The 24,242-nt window shown below is 37.6% G+C and overlaps 1 protein-coding gene across 11 annotated transcripts in view; it reads left to right on the top strand.

Moving 5' to 3' along the window:
* DAB1 (DAB adaptor protein 1) overlaps positions 1-24,242 on the top strand; it is a 947,480-nt gene that overhangs the window by 3,352 nt on the left and 919,886 nt on the right. The window lies entirely within an intron of this gene.

The raw sequence follows: 24,242 nt of genomic DNA, 5'->3' as shown, positions 1-24,242 counted from the left end.
GGAATAAGTGGGCTAGTATATAATGATGGGGAATAAGTGGGCTAGTATATAATGATGGAGAATAAGTGGGCTACTATATAATGATGGGGAATAAGTTGGCTAGTATATAATGATGGGAATAAGAGGGCTAGTGTATAATGATGGGAATAAGAGGGCTAGTATATAATGATGGGGAATAAGAGGGCTAGTATATAATGATGGGGAATAAGTGGGCTAGTGTATAATGATGGGAATAAGTGGACTAGTGTATAATGATGGGAATAAGTGGACTAGTATATAATGATGGGAATAAGTGGACTAGTGTATAATGATGGGAATAAGTGGGCTAGTATATAATGATGGGGAATAAGTGGGCTAGTATATAATGATGGGAATAAGTGGGCTAGTGTATAATGATGGGGAATAAGTGGGCTAGTATATAATGATGGGGAATAAGTGGGCTAGTATATAATGATGGGGAATAAGTGGACTAGTGTATAATGATGGGAATAAGTGGACTAGTGTATAATGATGGGAATAAGTGGGCTAGTGTATAATGATGGGGAATAAGTGGGCTAGTATATAATGATGGGGAATAAGTGGGCTAGTATATAATGATGGGGAATAAGTGGGCTACTATATAATGATGGGGAATAAGTTGGCTAGTATATAATGATGGGAATAAGAGGGCTAGTATATAATGATGGGGAATAAGTGAGCTAGTATATAATGAAGGGGAATAAGTGGATTAGTATATAATGATGGGGAATAAGTGGGCTAGTATATAATGATGGGAATAAGTGGACTAGTGTATAATGATGGGAATAAGTGGGCTAGTATATAATGATGGGAATAAGAGGGCTAGTATATAATGATGGGGAATAAGTGGGCTAGTGTATAATGAAGGGGAATAAGTGGACTAGTGTATAATGATGGGGAATAAGTGAGCTAGCATATAATGATGGGAATAAGAGGGCTAGTATATAATGATGGGGAATAAGTGGGCTAGTGTATAATGATGGGAATAAGAGGGCTAGTATATAATGATGGGGAATAAGAGGGCTAGTATATAATGATGGGGAATAAGTGGGCTAGTGTATAATGATGGGAATAAGTGGACTAGTATATAATGATGGGGAATAAGTGGGCTAGTGTATAATGATGGGGAATAAGTGGACTAGTATATAATGATGGGGAATAAGTGGGCTAGTGTATAATGATGGGGAATAAGTGGACTAGTATATAATGATGGGGAATAAGTGGGCTAGTATATAATGATGGGGAATAAGTGGGCTAGTGTATAATGATGGGAATAAGTGGACTAGTATATAATGATGGGGAATAAGTGGACTAGTATATAATGATGGGGAATAAGTGTGCTAGTGTATAATGATGGGGAATAAGTGGACTAGTATATAATGATGGGGAATAAGTGGGCTAGTATATGATGATGGGGAATAAGTGGGCTAGTGTATAATGATGGGGAATAAGTGGACTAGTATATAATGATGGGGAATAAGTGGACTAGTATATAATGATGGGGAATAAGTGGGCTAGTGTATAATGATGGGGAATAAGTGGGCTAGTGTATAATGATGGGGAGTAAGTGGACTAGTATATAATGATGGGGAATAAGTGGGCTAGTATATAATGATGGGGAATAAGTGGGCTACTATATAATGATGGGGAATAAGTGGGCTAGTATATAATGATGGGAATAAGAGGGCTAGTATATAATGAAGGGGAATAAGTGGACTAGTGTATAATGATGGGGAATAAGTGGGCTAGTATATAATGATGGGGAATAAGTGGGCTACTATATAATGATGGGGAATAAGTGGGCTAGTGTATAATGATGGGAATAAGAGGGCTAGTATATAATGATGGGGAATAAGAGGGCTAGTATATAATGATGGGGAATAAGTGGGCTAGTGTATAATGATGGGAATAAGTGGACTAGTATATAATGATGGGGAATAAGTGGGCTAGTGTATAATGATGGGGAATAAGTGGACTAGTATATAATGATGGGGAATAAGTGGGCTAGTGTATAATGATGGGGAATAAGTGGACTAGTATATAATGATGGGGAATAAGTGGGCTAGTGTATAATGATGGGAATAAGTGGACTAGTATATAATGATGGGGAATAAGTGGGCTAGTGTATAATGATGGGGAATAAGTGGACTAGTGTATAATGATGGGGAATAAGTGGGCTAGTATATAATGATGGGGAATAAGTGGGCTAGTGTATAATGATGGGAATAAGTGGACTAGTATATAATGATGGGGAATAAGTGGGCTAGTGTATAATGATGGGGAATAAGTGGACTAGTATATAATGATGGGGAATAAGTGGGCTAGTGTATAATGATGGGGAATAAGTGGACTAGTATATAATGATGGGGAATAAGTGGGCTAGTGTATAATGATGGGAATAAGTGGACTAGTATATAATGATGGGGAATAAGTGGGCTAGTGTATAATGATGGGAATAAGTGGACTAGTATATAATGATGGGGAATAAGTGGGCTAGTGTATAATGATGGGGAATAAGTGGACTAGTGTATAATGATGGGAATAAGTGGACTAGTGTATAATGATGGGAATAAGTGGACTAGTGTATAATGATGGGAATAAGTGGGCTAGTGTATAATGAAGGGGAATAAGTGGACTAGTGTATAATGATGGGGAATAAGTGAGCTAGTATATAATGATGGGAATAAGAGGGCTAGTATATAATGATGGGGAATAAGTGGGCTAGTGTATAATGATGGGAATAAGAGGGCTAGTATATAATGATGGGGAATAAGAGGGCTAGTATATAATGATGGGGAATAAGTGGGCTAGTGTATAATGATGGGAATAAGTGGACTAGTATATAATGATGGGGAATAAGTGGGCTAGTGTATAATGATGGGGAATAAGTGGACTAGTGTATAATGATGGGGAATAAGTGGGCTAGTGTATAATGATGGGGAATAAGTGGACTAGTATATAATGATGGGGAATAAGTGGGCTAGTCTATAATGATGGGGAATAAGTGGGCTAGTGTATAATGATGGGAATAAGTGGACTAGTATATAATGATGGGGAATAAGTGGGCTAGTGTATAATGATGGGGAATAAGTGGACTAGTATATAATGATGGGGAATAAGTGGGCTAGTGTATAATGATGGGGAATAAGTGCACTAGTATATAATGATGGGGAATAAGTGGGCTAGTGTATAATGATGGGGAATAAGTGGGCTAGTGTATAATGATGGGGAGTAAGTGGACTAGTGTATAATGATGGGAATAAGTGGGCTAGTATATAATGATGGGGAATAAGTGGGCTACTATATAATGATGGGGAATAAGTGGGCTAGTATATAATGATGGGGAATAAGTGGGCTAGTATATAATGAAGGGGAATAAGTGGACTAGTATATAATGATGGGGAATAAGTGGGCTAGTATATAATGATGGGGAATAAGTGGGCTACTATATAATGATGGGGAATAAGTGGGCTAGTATATAATGATGGGAATAAGTGGGCTAGTGTATAATGATGGGGAATAAGTGGGCTAGTGTATAATGATGGGGAATAAGTGGGCTACTATATAATGATGGGGAATAAGTGGGCTAGTATATAATGATGGGAATAAGAGGGCTAGTATATAATGATGGGGAATAAGTGGGCTAGTGTATAATGATGGGAATAAGAGGGCTAGTATATAATGATGGGGAATAAGAGGGCTAGTATATAATGATGGGGAATAAGTGGGCTAGTGTATAATGATGGGAATAAGTGGACTAGTATATAATGATGGGGAATAAGTGGGCTAGTGTATAATGATGGGGAATAAGTGGACTAGTGTATAATGATGGGGAATAAGTGGGCTAGTGTATAATGATGGGGAATAAGTGGACTAGTGTATAATGATGGGGAATAAGTGGGCTAGTGTATAATGATGGGAATAAGTGGACTAGTATATAATGATGGGGAATAAGTGGGCTAGTATATAATGATGGGGAATAAGTGGGCTAGTGTATAATGATGGGAATAAGTGGACTAGTATATAATGATGGGGAATAAGTGGGCTAGTGTATAATGATGGGGAATAAGTGGACTAGTATATAATGATGGGGAATAAGTGGGCTAGTGTATAATGATGGGGAATAAGTGGACTAGTATATAATGATGGGGAATAAGTGGGCTAGTGTATAATGATGGGAATAAGTGGACTAGTATATAATGATGGGGAATAAGTGGGCTAGTATATAATGATGGGGAATAAGTGGACTAGTGTATAATGATGGGGAATAAGTGGACTAGTGTATAATGATGGGGAATAAGTGGGCTAGTGTATAATGATGGGGAATAAGTGGGCTAGTGTATAATGATGGGGAGTAAGTGGACTAGTATATAATGATGGGGAATAAGTGGGCTAGTGTATAATGATGGGGAGTAAGTGGACTAGTATATAATGATGGGGAATAAGTGGGCTAGTGTATAATGATGGGGAATAAGTGGACTAGTGTATAATGATGGGGAATAAGTGGGCTAGTGTATAATGATGGGGAATAAGTGGACTAGTGTATAATGATGGGGAATAAGTGGGCTAGTGTATAATGATGGGAATAAGTGGACTAGTATATAATGATGGGGAATAAGTGGGCTAGTATATAATGATGGGGAATAAGTGGGCTAGTGTATAATGATGGGAATAAGTGGACTAGTATATAATGATGGGGAATAAGTGGGCTAGTGTATAATGATGGGGAATAAGTGGACTAGTATATAATGATGGGGAATAAGTGGGCTAGTGTATAATGATGGGGAATAAGTGGACTAGTATATAATGATGGGGAATAAGTGGGCTAGTGTATAATGATGGGAATAAGTGGACTAGTATATAATGATGGGGAATAAGTGGGCTAGTATATAATGATGGGGAATAAGTGGACTAGTGTATAATGATGGGGAATAAGTGGACTAGTGTATAATGATGGGGAATAAGTGGGCTAGTGTATAATGATGGGGAATAAGTGGGCTAGTGTATAATGATGGGGAGTAAGTGGACTAGTATATAATGATGGGGAATAAGTGGGCTAGTGTATAATGATGGGGAGTAAGTGGACTAGTATATAATGATGGGGAATAAGTGGGCTAGTGTATAATGATGGGGAATAAGTGGGCTAGTGTATAATGATGGGGAGTAAGTGGACTAGTGTATAATGATGGGGAATAAGTGGGCTACTATATAATGATGGGGAATAAGTGGGCTAGTATATAATGATGGGGAATAAGTGGGCTAGTGTATAATGATGGGGAATAAGTGGACTAGTGTATAATGATGGGGAATAAGTGGACTAGTATATAATGATGGGGAATAAGTGGGCTAGTGTATAATGATGGGGAATAAGTGGACTAGTATATAATGATGGGGAATAAGTGGGCTAGTGTATAATGATGGGGAATAAGTGGGCTAGTGTATAATGATGGGGAGTAAGTGGACTAGTGTATAATGATGGGGAATAAGTGGGCAACTATATAATGATGGGGAATAAGTGGGCTAGTATATAATGATGGGAATAAGAGGGCTAGTATATAATGATGGGGAATAAGTGGGCTAGTGTATAATGATGGGAATAAGAGGGCTAGTATATAATGATGGGGAATAAGTGGGCTAGTATATAATGATGGGAATAAGTGGGCTAGTATATAATGATGGGGAATAAGAGGGCTAGTGTATAATGATGGGGAATAAGTGGGCTAGTGTATAATGATGGGAATAAGTGGGCTAGTATATAATGATGGGGAATAAGAGGGCTAGTGTATAATGATGGGGAATAAGTGGGCTAGTGTATAATGATGGGAATAAGTGGACTAGTGTATAATGATGGGGAATAAGTGGGCTAGTGTATAATGATGGGGAATAAGTGGACTAGTGTATAATGATGGGGAATAAGTGGGCTAGTGTATAATGATGGGGAATAAGTGGACTAGTGTATAATGATGGGGAATAAGTGGGCTAGTGTATAATGATGGGGAATAAGTGGGCTAGTGTATAATGATGGGGAATAAGTGGGCTAGTATATAATGATGGGGAATAAGTGGGCTAGTGTATAATGATGGGGAATAAGTGGGCTAGTATATAATGATGGGGAATAAGTGGGCTAGTATATAAAGATGGGAATAAGTGGGCTAGTATATAATGATGGGGAATAAGTGGGCTAGTATATAATGATGGGGAATAAGTGGGCTAGTGTATAATGATGGGAATAAGTGGGCTAGTATATAATGATGGGAATAAGTGGCTAGTATATAATGATGGGAATAAGTGGGCTAGTATATAATGATGGGAATAAGTGGCTAGTATATAATGATGGGAATAAGTGGGCTAGTATATAATGATGGGGAATAAGTGGACTAGTTTATAATGATGGGGAATAAGTGGGCTAGTATATAATGATGGGGAATAAGTGGGCTAGTATATAATGATGGGGAATAAGTGAGCTAGTATATAATGATGGGGAATAAGTGGGCTAGCATATAATGATGGGAATAAGTGGACTAGTATATAATGATGGGAAAAAAGTGGGCTAGTATATAATGATGGGAATAAGTGGGCTAGTATATAATGATGGGGAATAAGTGGGCTAGAATATAATGATGGGGAATAAATGGGCTAGTATATAATGATGGGAATAAGTGGGCTAGTATATAATGATGGGAATAAGTTGGCTAGTATATAATGATGGGAATAAGTGGGCTAGTATATAATGATGGGGAATAAGTGGGCTAGTATATAATGATGGGAATAAGTGGGCTAGTATATAATGATGGGAATAAGTGGGCTAGTATATAATGATGGGGAATAAGTGGGCTAGTGTATAATGATGGGAATAAGTGGGCTAGTATATAATGATGGGGAATAAGTGGGCTAGTATATAATGATGGGAATAAGTGGGCTAGTATATAATGATGGGGAATAAGTGGGCTAGTATATAATTATGGGGAATAAGTGGGCTAGAATATAATGATGGGGAATAAATGGGCTAGTATATAATGACGGGGAATAAGTGGGCTAGTATATAATGACGGGGAATAAGTGGGCTAGTATATAATGATGGGAATAAGTGGGATAGTATATAATGATGGGAATAAGTGGGCTAGTATATAATGATGGGAATAAGTGGGCTAGTATATAATGATGGGGAATAAGTGGGCTAGTATATAATGATGGGAATAAGTGGGCTAGTATATAATGATGGGGAATAAGTGGGCTAGTATATAATGATGGGAATAAGTGGGCTAGTATATAATGATGGGGAATAAGTGGGCTAGTATATAATGATGGGGAATAAGTGGGCTAGAATATAATGATGGGGAATAAATGGGCTAGTATATAATGATGGGAATAAGTGGGCTAGTATATAATGATGGGAATAAGTGGGCTAGTATATAATGATGGGAATAAGTGGGCTAGTATATAATGATGGGGAATAAGTGGGCTAGTATATAATGATGGGAATAAGTGGGCTAGTATAGAATGATGGGGAATAAGTGGGCTAGTATATAATGATGGGGAATAAGTGGGCTAGTATATAATGATGGGGAATAAATGGGCTAGTATATAATGATGGGAATAAGTGGGCTAGTATATAATGATGGGGAATAAGTGGGCTAGTATATAATGATGGGAATAAGTGGGCTAGTATATAATGATGGGGAATAAGTGGGCTAGTATATAATGATGGGAATAAGTGGGCTAGTGTATAATGATGGGGAATAAGTGGGCTAGTGTATAATGATGGGGAATAAGTGGGCTAGTATATAATGATGGGGAATAAGTGGGCTAGTGTATAATGATGGGGAATAAGTGGGCTAGTATATAATGATGGGAATAAGAGGGCTAGTATATAATGATGGGGAATAAGTGGGCTAGTATATAATGATGGGGAATAAGAGGGCTAGTATATAATGATGGGGAATAAGTGGGCTAGTGTATAATGATGGGAATAAGAGGGCTAGTATATAATGATGGGGAATAAGAGGGCTAGTATATAATGATGGGGAATAAGTGGGCTAGTGTATAATGATGGGAATAAGTGGACTAGTGTATAATGATGGGAATAAGTGGACTAGTGTATAATGATGGGGAATAAGTGGGCTAGTATATAATGATGGGGAATAAGTGGGCTAGTATATAATGATGGGAATAAGTGGACTAGTGTATAATGATGGGAATAAGTGGGCTAGTGTATAATGATGGGGAATAAGTGGGCTAGTATATAATGATGGGGAATAAGTGGGCTAGTATATAATGATGGGGAATAAGTGGGCTAGTGTATAATGATGGGAATAAGTGGACTAGTGTATAATGATGGGAATAAGTGGGCTAGTATATAATGAAGGGGAATAAGTGGACTAGTGTATAATGATGGGAATAAGTGGACTAGTGTATAATGATGGGAATAAGTGAGCTAGTATATAATGAAGGGGAATAAGTGGGCTAGTGTATAATGATGGGAATAAGTGGGCTAGAGTATAATGATGGGGAATAAGTGGGCTAGTATATAATGAAGGGGAATAAGTGGGCTAGTGTATAATGATGGGAATAAGTGGGCTAGAGTATAATGATGGGGAATAAGTGGGCTAGTATATAATGAAGGGGAATAAGTGGACTAGTGTATAATGATGGGAATAAGTGGGCTAGTATATAATGAAGGGGAATAAGTGGACTAGTGTATAATGATGGGAATAAGTGGGCTAGTATATAATGAAGGGGAATAAGTGGACTAGTGTATAATGATGGGAATAAGTGGACTAGTGTATAATGATGGGGAATAAGTGGGCTAGTATATAATGAAGGGGAATAAGTGGACTAGTGTATAATGATGGGAATAAGTGGACTAGTGTATAATGATGGGGAATAAGTGGGCTAGTATATAATGAAGGGGAATAAGTGGACTAGTGTATAATGATGGGAATAAGTGGACTAGTGTATAATGATGGGAATAAGTGGGCTAGTGTATAATGATGGGGAATAAGTGGGCTAGTATATAATGATGGGGAATAAGTGGGCTAGTATATAATGATGGGGAATAAGTGGGCTACTATATAATGATGGGGAATAAGTTGGCTAGTATATAATGATGGGAATAAGAGGGCTAGTATATAATGATGGGGAATAAGTGAGCTAGTATATAATGAAGGGGAATAAGTGGATTAGTATATAATGATGGGGAATAAGTGGACTAGTGTATAATGATGGGAATAAGTGGACTAGTGTATAATGATGGGAATAAGTGGACTAGTGTATAATGATGGGGAATAAGTGGGCTAGTATATAATGATGGGGAATAAGTGGACTAGTGTATAATGATGGGGAATAAGTGGGCTAGTATATAATGAAGGGGAATAAGTGGACTAGTGTATAATGATGGGAATAAGTGGGCTAGTGTATAATGATGGGGAATAAGTGGGCTACTATATAATGATGGGGAATAAGTGGGCTAGTATATAATGATGGGAATAAGAGGGCTAGTATATAATGATGGGGAATAAGTGGGCTAGTGTATAATGATGGGAATAAGAGGGCTAGTATATAATGATGGGGAATAAGAGGGCTAGTATATAATGATGGGGAATAAGTGGGCTAGTGTATAATGATGGGAATAAGTGGACTAGTATATAATGATGGGGAATAAGTGGGCTAGTGTATAATGATGGGGAATAAGTGGACTAGTATATAATGATGGGGAATAAGTGGGCTAGTATATAATGATGGGGAAGAAGTGGGCTAGTGTATAATGATGGGAATAAGTGGACTAGTATATAATGATGGGGAATAAGTGGGCTAGTGTATAATGATGGGGAATAAGTGCACTAGTATATAATGATGGGGAATAAGTGGGCTAGTGTATAATGATGGGGAATAAGTGGGCTAGTGTATAATGATGGGGAGTAAGTGGACTAGTATATAATGATGGGGAATAAGTGGGCTAGTATATAATGATGGGGAATAAGTGGGCTACTATATAATGATGGGGAATAAGTGGGCTAGTATATAATGATGGGAATAAGAGGGCTAGTATATAATGAAGGGGAATAAGTGGACTAGTGTATAATGATGGGGAATAAGTGGGCTAGTATATAATGATGGGGAATAAGTGGGCTACTATATAATGATGGGGAATAAGTGGGCTAGTATATAATGATGGGAATAAGAGGGCTAGTATATAATGATGGGGAATAAGTGGGCTAGTGTATAATGATGGGAATAAGAGGGCTAGTATATAATGATGGGGAATAAGAGGGCTAGTATATAATGATGGGGAATAAGTGGGCTAGTGTATAATGATGGGAATAAGTGGACTAGTATATAATGATGGGTAATAAGTGGGCTAGTGTATAATGATGGGGAATAAGTGGACTAGTATATAATGATGGGGAATAAGTGGGCTAGTGTATAATGATGGGAATAAGTGGACTAGTGTATAATGATGGGGAATAAGTGGGCTAGTGTATAATGATGGGAATAAGTGGACTAGTGTATAATGATGGGGAATAAGTGGGCTAGAGTATAATGATGGGGAATAAGTGGACTAGTATATAATGATGGGGAATAAGTGGGCTAGTGTATAATGATGGGGAATAAGTGGACTAGTATATAATGATGGGGAATAAGTGGGCTAGTGTATAATGATGGGAATAAGTGGGCTAGTGTATAATGATGGGGAATAAGTGGGCTAGTGTATAATGATGGGGAATAAGTGGGCTAGTGTATAATGATGGGGAATAAGTGGGCTAGTGTATAATGATGGGGAGTAAGTGGACTAGTATATAATGATGGGGAATAAGTGGGCTAGTGTATAATGATGGGGAATAAGTGGACTAGTATATAATGATGGGGAATAAGTGGGCTAGTGTATAATGATGGGAATAAGTGGACTAGTGTATAATGATGGGGAATAAGTGGGCTAGAGTATAATGATGGGGAATAAGTGGACTAGTATATAATGATGGGGAATAAGTGGGCTAGTGTATAATGATGGGAATAAGTGGACTAGTGTATAATGATGGGGAATAAGTGGGCTAGAGTATAATGATGGGAATAAGTGGACTAGTGTATAATGATGGGGAATAAGTGGGCTAGTGTATAATGATGGGAATAAGTGGGCTAGTGTATAATGATGGGAATAAGTGGACTAGTGTATAATGATGGGGAATAAGTGGGCTAGTGTATAATGATGGGAATAAGTGGACTAGTGTATAATGATGGGGAATAAGTGGGCTAGAGTATAATGATGGGGAATAAGTGGACTAGTATATAATGATGGGGAATAAGTGGGCTAGTGTATAATGATGGGAATAAGTGGACTAGTGTATAATGATGGGGAATAAGTGGGCTAGAGTATAATGATGGGGAATAAGTGGACTAGTATATAATGATGGGGAATAAGTGGGCTAGTGTATAATGATGGGGAATAAGTGGACTAGTATATAATGATGGGGAATAAGTGGGCTAGTGTATAATGATGGGAATAAGTGGGCTAGTGTATAATGATGGGGAATAAGTGGGCTAGTATATAATGATGGGGAATAAGTGGGCTAGTGTATAATGATGGGAATAAGTGGACTAGTATATAATGATGGGGAATAAGTGGGCTAGTGTATAATGATGGGGAGTAAGTGGACTAGTATATAATGATGGGGAATAAGTGGGCTAGTGTATAATGATGGGGAATAAGTGGACTAGTATATAATGATGGGGAATAAGTGGGCTAGTATATAATGATGGGAATAAGTGGACTAGTGTATAATGATGGGGAATAAGTGGGCTAGAGTATAATGATGGGGAATAAGTGGACTAGTGTATAATGATGGGGAATAAGTGGGCTAGTGTATAATGATGGGGAATAAGTGGACTAGTATATAATGATGGGGAATAAGTGGGCTAGTGTATAATGATGGGAATAAGTGGACTAGTGTATAATGATGGGGAATAAGTGGGCTAGAGTATAATGATGGGGAATAAGTGGACTAGTATATAATGATGGGGAATAAGTGGGCTAGTGTATAATGATGGGGAATAAGTGGACTAGTATATAATGATGGGGAATAAGTGGGCTAGTGTATAATGATGGGAATAAGTGGGCTAGTGTATAATGATGGGGAATAAGTGGGCTAGTGTATAATGATGGGGAATAAGTGGGCTAGTGTATAATGATGGGGAATAAGTGGACTAGTGTATAATGATGGGGAATAAGAGGGCTAGTGTATAATGATGGGGAATAAGTGGGCTAGTGTATAATGATGGGAATAAGTGGACTAGTATATAATGATGGGGAATAAGTGGGCTAGTGTATAATGATGGGGAATAAGTGGACTAGTATATAATGATGGGGAATAAGTGGGCTAGTGTATAATGATGGGGAATAAGTGGACTAGTATATAATGATGGGGAATAAGTGGGCTAGTGTATAATGATGGGAATAAGTGGACTAGTGTATAATGATGGGGAATAAGTGGGCTAGTGTATAATGATGGGAATAAGTGGACTAGTATATAATGATGGGGAATAAGTGGGCTAGTGTATAATGATGGGGAATAAGTGGACTAGTATATAATGATGGGGAATAAGTGGGCTAGTGTATAATGATGGGGAATAAGTGCACTAGTATATAATGATGGGGAATAAGTGGGCTAGTATATAATGATGGGGAATAAGTGGGCTAGTGTATAATGATGGGGAGTAAGTGGACTAGTGTATAATGATGGGGAATAAGTGGGCTAGTGTATAATGATGGGGAATAAGTGGGCTAGTATATAATGATGGGGAATAAGTGGGCTACTATATAATGATGGGGAATAAGTGGGCTAGTGTATAATGATGGGAATAAGAGGGCTAGTGTATAATGATGGGGAATAAGAGGGCTAGTGTATAATGATGGGGAATAAGTGGGCTAGTGTATAATGATGGGAATAAGAGGGCTAGTGTATAATGATGGGGAATAAGAGGGCTAGTGTATAATGATGGGGAATAAGAGGGCTAGTGTATAATGATGGGGAATAAGTGGGCTAGTGTATAATGATGGGGAATAAGTGGACTAGTGTATAATAATGGGGAATAAGTGGGCTAGTATATAATGATGGGGAATAAGTGGACTAGTATATAATGATGGGGAATAAGTGGGCTAGTGTATAATGATGGGGAATAAGTGGGCTAGTATATAATGATGGGGAATAAGTGGGCTAGTATATAATGATGGGGAATAAGTGGGCTAGTATATAAAGATGGGAATAAGTGGGCTAGTATTTAATGATGGGGAATAAGTGGGCTAGTATATAATGATGGGAATAAGTGGGCTAGTGTATAATGATGGGAATAAGTGGGCTAGTGTATAATGATGGGAATAAGTGGCTAGTATATAATGATGGGAATAAGTGGGCTAGTATATAATGATGGGAATAAGTGGGCTAGTATATAATGATGGGGAATAAGTGGGCTAGTGTATAATGATGGGAATAAGTGGGCTAGTGTATAATGATGGGAATAAGTGGCTAGTATATAATGATGGGAATAAGTGGGCTAGTATATAATGATGGGAATAAGTGGGCTAGTATATAATGATGGGAATAAGTGGCTAGTATATAATGATGGGAATAAGTGGGCTAGTATATAATGATGGGGAATAAGTGGACTAGTTTATAATGATGGGGAATAAGTGGGCTAGTATATAATGATGGGGAATAAGTGGGCTAGTGTATAATGATGGGGAATAAGTGGGCTAGTATATAATGATGGGAATAAGTGGGCTAGTGTATAATGATGGGAATAAGTGGACTAGTGTATAATGATGGGGAATAAGTGGGCTAGTGTATAATGATGGGAATAAGTGGGCTAGTATATAATGATGGGAATAAGTGGGCTAGTGTATAATGATGGGAATAAGTGGACTAGTATATAATGATGGGGAATAAGTGGGCTAGTGTATAATGATGGGGAATAAGTGGGCTAGTTATAATGATGGGAATAAGTGGACTAGTATATAATGATGGGGAATAAGTGGGCTAGTGTATAATGATGGGGAATAAGTGGACTAGTGTATAATGATGGGGAATAAGTGGGCTAGTATATAATGATGGGGAATAAGTGGGCTAGTGTATAATGATGGGGAATAAGTGGACTAGTGTATAATGATGGGGAATAAGTGGGTTAGTGTATAATGATGGGGAATAAGTGGGCTAGTATATAATGATGGGGAATAAGTGAGCTAGTATATAATGATGGGGAATAAGTGGGCTAGTATATAATGATGGGGAATAAGTGGGCTAGTATATAATGATGGGGAATAAGTGAGCTAGTATATAATGATGGGAATAAGTGGGTTAGTGTATAATGATGGGGAATAAGTGAGCTAGTGTATAATGATGGGGAATAAGTGGGCTAGTATATAATGATGGGGAATAAGTGGGCTAGTATATAATGATGGGGAATAAGTGGACTAGTGTATAATGATGGGAATAAGTGGGTTAGTGTATAATGATGGGGAATAAGTGGGCTAGTGTATAATGATGGGGAATAAGTGAGCTAGTATATAATGATGGGGAATAAGTGGGCTAGTATATAATGATGGGGAATAAGTGAGCTAGTATATAATGATGGGGAATAAGCGGGCTAGTATATAATGATGGGGAATAAGTGGGCTAGTGTATAATGATGGGGAATAAGTGGACTAGTGTATAATGATGGGAATAAGTGGGTTAGTGTATAATGATGGGGAATAAGTGGGCTAGTATATAATGATGGGGAATAAGTGAGCTAGTATATAATGATGGGGAATAAGTGGGCTAGTATATAATGATGGGGAATAAGTGGGCTAGTATATAATGATGGGGAATAAGTGAGCTAGTATATAATGATGGGGAATAAGTGAGCTAGTATATAATGATGGGGAATAAGTGGGCTAGTATATAATGATGGGAATAAGTGGGCTAGTATATAATGATGGGGAATGAGTGGACTAGTATATAATAATGGGGAATAAGTGGCTAGTATAAAATGATGGGGAATAAGTGGGCTAGTATATAATGATGGGGAATAAGTGAGCTAGTATATAATGATGGGGAATAAGTGAGCTAGTATATAATGATGGGGAATAAGTGGATTAGTATATAATGATGGGGAATAAGTGGACTAGTATATAATGATGGGGAATAAGTGGCTAGTATATAATGATGGGAATAAGTGGGCTAGTATATAATGATGGGGAATAAGTGGACTAGTATATAATGATGGGGAATAAGTGGGCTAGTATATAATGATGGGGAATAAGTGAGCTAGTATATAATGATGGGGAATAAGTGGGCTAGTATATAATGATGGGGAATAAGTGGGCTAGTATATAATGATGGGGAATAAGTGGGCTAGTATATAATGATGGGGAATAAGTGGGCTAGTATATAATGATGGGGAATAAGTGGGCTAGTATATAATGATGGGGAATAAGTGAGCTAGTATATAATGATGGGGAATAAGTGAGCTAGTATATAATGATGGGGAATAAGTGGGCTAGTATATAATGATGGGGAATAAGTGGGCTAGTATATAATGATGGGGAATAAGTGGGCTAGTATATAATGATGGGGAATAAGTGAGCTAGTATATAATGATGGGGAATAAGTGAGCTAGTATATAATGATGGGGAATAAGTGGGCTAGTATATAATGATGGGGAATAAGTGAGCTAGTATATAATGATGGGGAATAAGTGGGCTAGTATATAATGATGGGGAATAAGTGAGCTAGTATATAATGATGGGGAATAAGTGAGCTAGTATATAATGATGGGGAATAAGTGGGCTAGTATATAATGATGGGGAATAAGTGGACTAGTATATAATGATGGGGAATAAGTGGGCTAGTATATAATGATGGGGAATAAGTGAGCTAGTATATAATGATGGGGAATAAGTGGGCTAGTATATAATTATGGGAATAAGTGGGCTAGTGTATAATGATGGGGAATAAGTGGGCTAGTATATAATGATGGGAATAAGTGGGCTAGTATATAATGATGGGGAATAAGTGAGCAAGTATATAATGATGGGGAATAAGTGGACTAGTGTATAATGATGGGGAATAAGTGGACTAGTGTATAATGATGGGAATAAGTGGGCTAGTATATAATGATGGGAATAAGTGGGCTAGTATATAATGATGGGGAATAAGTGAGCAAGTATATAATGATGGGGAATAAGTGGACTAGTGTATAATGATGGGGAATAAGTGGACTAGTATATAATTATGGGAATAAGTGGGCTAGTGTATAATGATGGGAATAAGTGGGCTAGTATATAATCATGGGAATAAGTGGGCTAGTGTATAATGATGGGGAATAAGTGGGCTAGTATATAATCATGGGAATAAGTGGGCTAGTATATAATGATGGGGAATAAGTGGACTAGTGTATAATGATGGGGAATAAGTGGACTAGTATATAATTATGGGAATAAGTGGGCTAGTGTATAATGATGGGAATAAGTGGGCTAGTATATAATCATGGGAATAAGTGGGCTAGTGTATAATGATGGGAATAAGTGGGCTAGTATATAATCATGGGAATAAGTGGGCTAGTGTATAATGATGGGAATAAGTGGACTAGTGTATAATGATGGGGAATAAGTGGGCTAGTATATAATGATGGGGAATAAGTGGGCTAGTATATAATGATGGGAATAAGTGGACTAGTATATAATGATGGGGAATAAGTGGGCTAGTGTATAATGATGGGGAATAAGTGGGCTAGTATATAATTATGGGAATAAGTGGGCTAGTTATAATGATGGGAATAAGTGGACTAGTGTATAATGATGGGGAATAAGTGGGCTAGTGTATAATGATGGGGAATAAGTGGACTAGTGTATAATGATGGGGAATAAGTGGACTAGTGTATAATGATGGGAATAAGTGGTTTAGTGTATAATGATGGGGAATAAGTGGGCTAGTATATAATGATGGGGAATAAGTGAGCTAGTATATAATGATGGGGAATAAGTGAGCTAGTATATAATGATGGGGAATAAGTGGGCTAGTGTATAATGATGGGGAATAAGTGGGCTAGTATATAATGATGGGGAATAAGTGGGCTAGTATATAATGATGGGGAATAAGTGGGCTAGTATATAATGATGGGGAATGAGTGGACTAGTATATAATGATGGGGAATAAGTGAGCTAGTATATAATGATGGGGAATAAGTGGGCTAGTATATAATGATGGGGAATAAGTGGGCTAGTGTATAATGATGGGAATAAGTGGGCTAGTGTATAATGATGGGAATAAGTGGACTAGTGTATAATGATGGGGAATAAGTGGGCTAGAGTATAATGATGGGAATAAGTGGACTAGTGTATAATGATGGGGAATAAGTGGGCTAGTGTATAATGATGGGAATAAGTGGGCTAGTGTATAATGATGGGAATAAGTGGACTAGTGTATAATGATGGGGAATAAGTGGGCTAGTGTATAATGATGGGAATAAGTGGACTAGTGTATAATGATGGGGAATAAGTGGGCTAGAGTATAATGATGGGGAATAAGTGGACTAGTATATAATGATGGGGAATAAGTGGGCTAGTGTATAATGATGGGAATAAGTGGACTAGTGTATAATGATGGGGAATAAGTGGGCTAGAGTATAATGATGGGGAATAAGTGGACTAGTATATAATGATGGGGAATAAGTGGGCTAGTGTATAATGATGGGGAATAAGTGGACTAGTATATAATGATGGGGAATAAGTGGGCTAGTGTATAATGATGGGAATAAGTGGGCTAGTGTATAATGATGGGGAATAAGTGGGCTAGTATATAATGATGGGGAATAAGTGGGCTAGTGTATAATGATGGGAATAAGTGGACTAGTATATAATGATGGGGAATAAGTGGGCTAGTGTATAATGATGGGGAGTAAGTGGACTAGTATATAATGATGGGGAATAAGTGGGCTAGTGTATAATGATGGGGAATAAGTGGACTAGTATATAATGATGGGGAATAAGTGGGCTAGTATATAATGATGGGAATAAGTGGACTAGTGTATAATGATGGGGAATAAGTGGGCTAGAGTATAATGATGGGGAATAAGTGGACTAGTGTATAATGATGGGGAATAAGTGGGCTAGTGTATAATGATGGGGAATAAGTGGACTAGTATATAATGATGTGGAATAAGTGGGCTAGTGTATAATGATGGGAATAAGTGGACTAGTGTATAATGATGGGGAATAAGTGGGCTAGAGTATAATGATGGGGAATAAGTGGACTAGTATATAATGATGGGGAATAAGTGGGCTAGTGTATAATGATGGGGAATAAGTGGACTAGTATATAATGATGGGGAATAAGTGGGCTAGTGTATAATGATGGGAATAAGTGGGCTAGTGTATAATGATGGGGAATAAGTGGGCTAGTGTATAATGATGGGGAATAAGTGGGCTAGTGTATAATGATGGGGAATAAGTGGACTAGTGTATAATGATGGGGAATAAGTGGGCTAGTATATAATGATGGGGAATAAGTGGGCTAGTGTATAATGATGGGAATAAGTGGACTAGTATATAATGATGGGGAATAAGTGGGCTAGTGTATAATGATGGGGAATAAGTGGACTAGTATATAATGATGGGGAATAAGTGGGCTAGTGTATAATGATGGGGAATAAGTGGACTAGTATATAATGATGGGGAATAAGTGGGCTAGTGTATAATGATGGGAATAAGTGGACTAGTGTATAATGATGGGGAATAAGTGGGCTAGTGTATAATGATGGGAATAAGTGGACTAGTATATAATGATGGGGAATAAGTGGGCTAGTGTATAATGATGGGGAATAAGTGGACTAGTATATAATGATGGGGAATAAGTGGGCTAGTGTATAATGATGGGGAATAAGTGCACTAGTATATAATGATGGGGAATAAGTGGGCTAGTATATAATGATGGGGAATAAGTGGGCTAGTGTATAATGATGGGGAGTAAGTGGACTAGTGTATAATGATGGGGAATAAGTGGGCTAGTGTATAATGATGGGGAATAAGTGGGCTAGTATATAATGATGGGGAATAAGTGGGCTACTATATAATGATGGGGAATAAGTGGGCTAGTGTATAATGATGGGAATAAGAGGGCTAGTGTATAATGATGGGGAATAAGAGGGCTAGTGTATAATGATGGGGAATAAGTGGGCTAGTGTATAATGATGGGAATAAGAGGGCTAGTGTATAATGATGGGGAATAAGAGGGCTAGTGTATAATGATGGGGAATAAGAGGGCTAGTGTATAATGATGGGGAATAAGTGGGCTAGTGTATAATGATGGGGAATAAGTGGACTAGTGTATAATAATGGGGAATAAGTGGGCTAGTATATAATGATGGGGAATAAGTGGACTAGTATATAATGATGGGGAATAAGTGGGCTAGTGTATAATGATGGGGAATAAGTGGGCTAGTGTATAATGATGGGGAATAAGTGGGCTAGTATATAATGATGGGGAATAAGTGGGCTAGTATATAAAGATGGGAATAAGTGGGCTAGTATTTAATGATGGGGAATAAGTGGGCTAGTATATAATGATGGGAATAAGTGGGCTAGTGTATAATGATGGGAATAAGTGGGCTAGTGTATAATGATGGGAATAAGTGGCTAGTATATAATGATGGGAATAAGTGGGCTAGTGTATAATGATGGGAATAAGTGGGCTAGTATATAATGATGGGGAATAAGTGGGCTAGTGTATAATGATGGGAATAAGTGGGCTAGTGTATAATGATGGGAATAAGTGGCTAGTATATAATGATGGGGAATAAGTGGGCTAGTATATAATGATGGGAATAAGTGGGCTAGTATATAATGATGGGGAATAAGTGGGCTAGTGTATAATGATGGGAATAAGTGGGCTAGTGTATAATGATGGGAATAAGTGGCTAGTATATAATGATGGGAATAAGTGGGCTAGTATATAATGATGGGAATAAGTGGGCTAGTATATAATGATGGGAATAAGTGGCTAGTATATAATGATGGGAATAAGTGGGCTAGTATATAATGATGGGGAATAAGTGGACTAGTTTATAATGATGGGGAATAAGTGGGCTAGTATATAATGATGGGGAATAAGTGGGCTAGTGTATAATGATGGGGAATAAGTGGGCTAGTATATAATGATGGGAATAAGTGGGCTAGTGTATAATGATGGGAATAAGTGGACTAGTGTATAATGATGGGGAATAAGTGGGCTAGTGTATAATGATGGGAATAAGTGGGCTAGTATATAATGATGGGAATAAGTGGGCTAGTGTATAATGATGGGAATAAGTGGACTAGTATATAATGATGGGGAATAAGTGGGCTAGTGTATAATGATGGGGAATAAGTGGGCTAGTTATAATGATGGGAATAAGTGGACTAGTATATAATGATGGGGAATAAGTGGGCTAGTGTATAATGATGGGGAATAAGTGGACTAGTGTATAATGATGGGGAATAAGTGGGCTAGTATATAATGATGGGGAATAAGTGGGCTAGTGTATAATGATGGGGAATAAGTGGACTAGTGTATAATGATGGGGAATAAGTGGGTTAGTGTATAATGATGGGGAATAAGTGGGCTAGTATATAATGATGGGGAATAAGTGAGCTAGTATATAATGATGGGGAATAAGTGGGCTAGTATATAATGATGGGGAATAAGTGGGCTAGTATATAATGATGGGGAATAAGTGAGCTAGTATATAATGATGGGAATAAGTGGGTTAGTGTATAATGATGGGGAATAAGTGAGCTAGTATATAATGATGGGGAATAAGTGGGCTAGTATATAATGATGGGGAATAAGTGGGCTAGTATATAATGATGGGGAATAAGTGGACTAGTGTATAATGATGGGAATAAGTGGGTTAGTGTATAATGATGGGGAATAAGTGGGCTAGTGTATAATGATGGGGAATAAGTGAGCTAGTATATAATGATGGGGAATAAGTGGGCTAGTATATAATGATGGGGAATAAGTGAGCTAGTATATAATGATGGGGAATAAGTGGGCTAGTATATAATGATGGGGAATAAGTGGGCTAGTATATAATGATGGGGAATAAGTGGGCTAGTTATAATGATGGGAATAAGTGGGCTAGAATATAATGATGGGGAATAAGTGGGCTAGTGTATAATGATGGGGAATAAGTGGACTAGTGTATAATGATGGGGAATAAGTGGGCTAGTGTATAATGATGGGGAATAAGTGGACTAGTGTATAATGATGGGAATAAGTGGGTTAGTGTATAATGATGGGGAATAAGTGGGCTAGTGTATAATGATGGGGAATAAGTGGGCTAGTATATAATGATGGGGAATAAGTGGGCTAGTATATAATGATGGGGAATAAGTGAGCTAGTATATAATGATGGGGAATAAGTGAGCTAGTATATAATGATGGGGAATAAGTGGGCTAGTATATAATGATGGGAATAAGTGGGCTAGTATATAATGATGGGGAATGAGTGGACTAGTATATAATAATGGGGAATAAGTGGCTAGTATATAATGATGGGGAATAAGTGGGCTAGTATATAATGATGGGGAATAAGTGAGCTAGTATATAATGATGGGGAATAAGTGAGCTAGTATATAATGATGGGGAATAAGTGGATTAGTATATAATGATGGGGAATAAGTGGACTAGTATATAATGATGGGGAATAAGTGGCTAGTATATAATGATGGGAATAAGTGGGCTAGTATATAATGATGGGGAATAAGTGGACTAGTATATAATGATGGGGAATAAGTGGGCTAGTATATAATGATGGGGAATAAGTGAGCTAGTATATAATGATGGGGAATAAGTGGGCTAGTATATAATGATGGGGAATAAGTGGGCTAGTATATAATGATGGGGAATAAGTGGGCTAGTATATAATGATGGGGAATAAGTGGGCTAGTATATAATGATGGGGAATAAGTGGGCTAGTATATAATGATGGGGAATAAGTGAGCTAGTATATAATGATGGGGAATAAGTGAGCTAGTATATAATGATGGGGAATAAGTGGGCTAGTATATAATGATGGGGAATAAGTGGGCTAGTATATAATGATGGGGAATAAGTGGGCTAGTATATAATGATGGGGAATAAGTGGGCTAGTATATAATGATGGGGAATAAGTGAGCTAGTATATAATGATGGGGAATAAGTGGGCTAGTATATAATGATGGGGAATAAGTGAGCTAGTATATAATGATGGGGAATAAGTGAGCTAGTATATAATGATGGGGAATAAGTGGGCTAGTATATAATGATGGGGAATAAGTGGACTAGTATATAATGATGGGGAATAAGTGGGCTAGTATATAATGATGGGGAATAAGTGAGCTAGTATATAATGATGGGGAATAAGTGGGCTAGTATATAATTATGGGAATAAGTGGGCTAGTGTATAATGATGGGGAATAAGTGGGCTAGTATATAATGATGGGAATAAGTGGGCTAGTATATAATGATGGGAATAAGTGGGCTAGTATATAATGATGGGGAATAAGTGAGCAAGTATATAATGATGGGGAATAAGTGGACTAGTGTATAATGATGGGGAATAAGTGGACTAGTGTATAATGATGGGAATAAGTGGGCTAGTATATAATGATGGGAATAAGTGGGCTAGTATATAATGATGGGGAATAAGTGAGCAAGTATATAATGATGGGGAATAAGTGGACTAGTGTATAATGATGGGGAATAAGTGGACTAGTATATAATTATGGGAATAAGTGGGCTAGTGTATAATGATGGGAATAAGTGGGCTAGTATATAATCATGGGAATAAGTGGGCTAGTGTATAATGATGGGGAATAAGTGGGCTAGTATATAATCATGGGAATAAGTGGGCTAGTATATAATGATGGGGAATAAGTGGACTAGTGTATAATGATGGGGAATAAGTGGACTAGTATATAATTATGGGAATAAGTGGGCTAGTGTATAATGATGGGAATAAGTGGGCTAGTATATAATCATGGGAATAAGTGGGCTAGTGTATAATGATGGGAATAAGTGGGCTAGTATATAATCATGGGAATAAGTGGGCTAGTGTATAATGATGGGAATAAGTGGACTAGTGTATAATGATGGGGAATAAGTGGGCTAGTATATAATGATGGGGAATAAGTGGGCTAGTATATAATGATGGGAATAAGTGGACTAGTATATAATGATGGGGAATAAGTGGGCTAGTGTATAATGATGGGGAATAAGTGGGCTAGTATATAATTATGGGAATAAGTGGGCTAGTTATAATGATGGGAATAAGTGGACTAGTGTATAATGATGGGGAATAAGTGGGCTAGTGTATAATGATGGGGAATAAGTGGACTAGTGTATAATGATGGGGAATAAGTGGACTAGTGTATAATGATGGGAATAAGTGGTTTAGTGTATAATGATGGGGAATAAGTGGGCTAGTATATAATGATGGGGAATAAGTGAGCTAGTATATAATGATGGGGAATAAGTGAGCTAGTATATAATGATGGGGAATAAGTGGGCTAGTGTATAATGATGGGGAATAAGTGGGCTAGTATATAATGATGGGGAATAAGTGGGCTAGTATATAATGATGGGGAATAAGTGGGCTAGTATATAATGATGGGGAATAAGTGGGCTAGTATATAATGATGGGAATAAGTGGGCTAGTATATAATGATGGGGAATGAGTGGACTAGTATATAATGATGGGGAATAAGTGAGCTAGTATATAATGATGGGGAATAAGTGAGCTAGTATATAATGATGGGGAATAAGTGAGCTAGTATATAATGATGGGGAATAAGTGGGCTAGTATATAATGATGGGGAATAAGTGGGCTAGTATATAATGATGGGGAATGAGTGGACTAGTATATAATGATGGGGAATAAGTGGCTAGTATATAATGATGGGAATAAGTGGGCTAGTATATAATGATGGGGAATAAGTGGGCTAGTATATAATGATGGGGAATAAGTGGGCTAGTATATAATGATGGTAATAAGTGGACTAATATATAATGATGGGGAATAAGTGGGCTAGTTTATAATGATGGGGAATAAGTGGGCTAGTATATAATTATGGGAATAAGTGGGCTAGCTATAATGATGGGAATAAGTGGACTAGTGTATAATGATGGGGAATAAGTGGACTAGTGTATAATGATGGGGAATAAGTGGACTAGTGT

This window comes from Dendrobates tinctorius, unplaced genomic scaffold (genome assembly GCF_039654945.1).
Source record: "Dendrobates tinctorius isolate UK_male_01 unplaced genomic scaffold, ASM3965494v1 ptg000138l, whole genome shotgun sequence".
Taxonomy (NCBI): Eukaryota; Metazoa; Chordata; class Amphibia; order Anura; family Dendrobatidae; genus Dendrobates; species Dendrobates tinctorius.
The sequence above is the reverse complement of the archived record's forward strand: the minus strand, read 5'-3'. Positions and strand labels throughout refer to the sequence as shown.